Source organism: Nannospalax galili, unplaced genomic scaffold, assembly GCF_000622305.1.
Source record: "Nannospalax galili isolate Female #2095 unplaced genomic scaffold, S.galili_v1.0 scaffold218, whole genome shotgun sequence".
Lineage (NCBI taxonomy): Eukaryota > Metazoa > Chordata > Mammalia > Rodentia > Spalacidae > Nannospalax > Nannospalax galili.
In genome coordinates, this window is record NW_008343207.1 from 1398194 (window position 1) to 1399924 (window position 1731).

Consider the following 1731-nt stretch of genomic DNA (forward strand, 5'->3'; position numbering starts at 1 on the left):
CCCTCTGTCTCTCTCATTTTTTAAACAGGATCTCATTCAGTAATCCATTTATTCTCACGTTCACTATGTAGCCGAGGATGACCTTGAACTCCTGATCCTCCTACCTCCATCTCCCAAGTTCTGAAATGATAGGTGTGCACACCACACCCAGCACCTGTACAGTTTTCGGATGTTTGCTTGTTCATTTGAGACAGGGTCTCACTATGTAGCCCAGACTAGTCTCCAATTCTGAATCTTCCTGCCTCAGCCTCTCGAGTGCTGGGATGACAGGGCTGAACCACCATGCCTAGCTTTTCCTGTATACTTGAACTCTATCTAGATGACTTAGGACACCTTAAACAGTGGGAAAACCATGTGCAGTTGTCATACTGTATTATTTAGGGAATAATGACAACAAAAAGTCTGTACTTGTTTCTTATAGAGGTAATTTTTCTCAAATATTCCTTATCAGCAGTTGGTTGACAGATAAGGACTGACTGTATAGTATATAGGATGCACACACATGCAGTGTACATTACATAAATCCTATGTAGCATGTTCTATTTTCAAAGAACATCTCTGTTGGGTCCTGCTTACTCCTGTCCCTCTCTATAAGGAGGTGGTATCCCCTCCCCATCCCATGGGTCTGCACAGGCTCTACCGCTTGGCCAATGGAAGACGGGACAGTGGTGCTGTACCTCTTCTGAGCATGGCCTTTCCTCCTCATCCCTTGGAAGCCAGTCATCATGGGAGAAGTATGTGTACTCTGTGACCCTAAAACCACCAGACTGTGGTTCATCCCACCCTCCTGGAGAGGCTTTGGCTCTGAGATTCCATGTGAGAGGAAGCCAAGGACACCCAGGCTGAGACAAGCAGGCAAGGAGGCCAGCCTGGAAGGGGGACTCACTGCTCAGCAACCCTGAGGATGCCCTAGAAGGGAAGATGAGCCATTCTGCTGAGCCCTTCCCAAAACCTGATTCACTAAATGGGAGACAGAGATAATGGTGTTACCAAGGAAGGGACTGCACAGTGACAGACCAGCATGTGACAATTCATGTATCTGATAAGGAACCTGTAACTCAGTCTTTTCAAACCATTATATATCAATATTAAGAAAACCATAATAAAAACAAGAAAAACAATGTAGAAAAGATCAAAATGAGGGCTGGAGAGATAGCTCAGTGGTTAAGAGCACTGGCTGCTCTTGAAGAGTATTGGGGTTCAGGTCCTAGCACCCACAGGTGGCCCACAACCATTTCTAACTCCATTCATAGGTACACTTACATATATGCAGGTAAAACATTCATACATAAACTAAAAATAAGTAAATGTTAAAAAATAAATAAACGGGGTTGAAACAAGGTGGCTCAGCAGTTAAGAGCACTGCCTGCTCTTGCAGAGGACCAGGGTTCAGTTTTCAGCACCCACATAGTGGCTATAACCATCTGTCACCCCCAGTTCCAAGGGATCCGACACCTTCTTCTGACCTCAGTGGGCATTGCACAACACAGGTACACTTACACACATGCAAGCAAAACACTTATACACATAAAGTAAAAATAAAATATTTTGTAAAAAATAAAAAAATAGCCAGGTGTGGTGGCACACGCCTCTAATCCCAGCACATGGGAGGCAGAGGCAGGTGGATCTCTGTGAGTTCAAAGCCAGCCTGGTCTACATAGTGAGTTCCAGGACAGCTGGGACTACAGGGAGACACTGTCTCAAAAAGACCAAATAAATAAATAAATAAAT

General features: G+C 44.5%; 1 protein-coding gene across 1 annotated transcript in view; it reads right to left on the reverse strand.

Annotated features, from left to right (window-relative positions):
* The window catches only part of Dnah10 (dynein axonemal heavy chain 10), a 149456-nt gene that overhangs the window by 124081 nt on the left and 23644 nt on the right, over positions 1-1731 (reverse strand). The window lies entirely within an intron of this gene.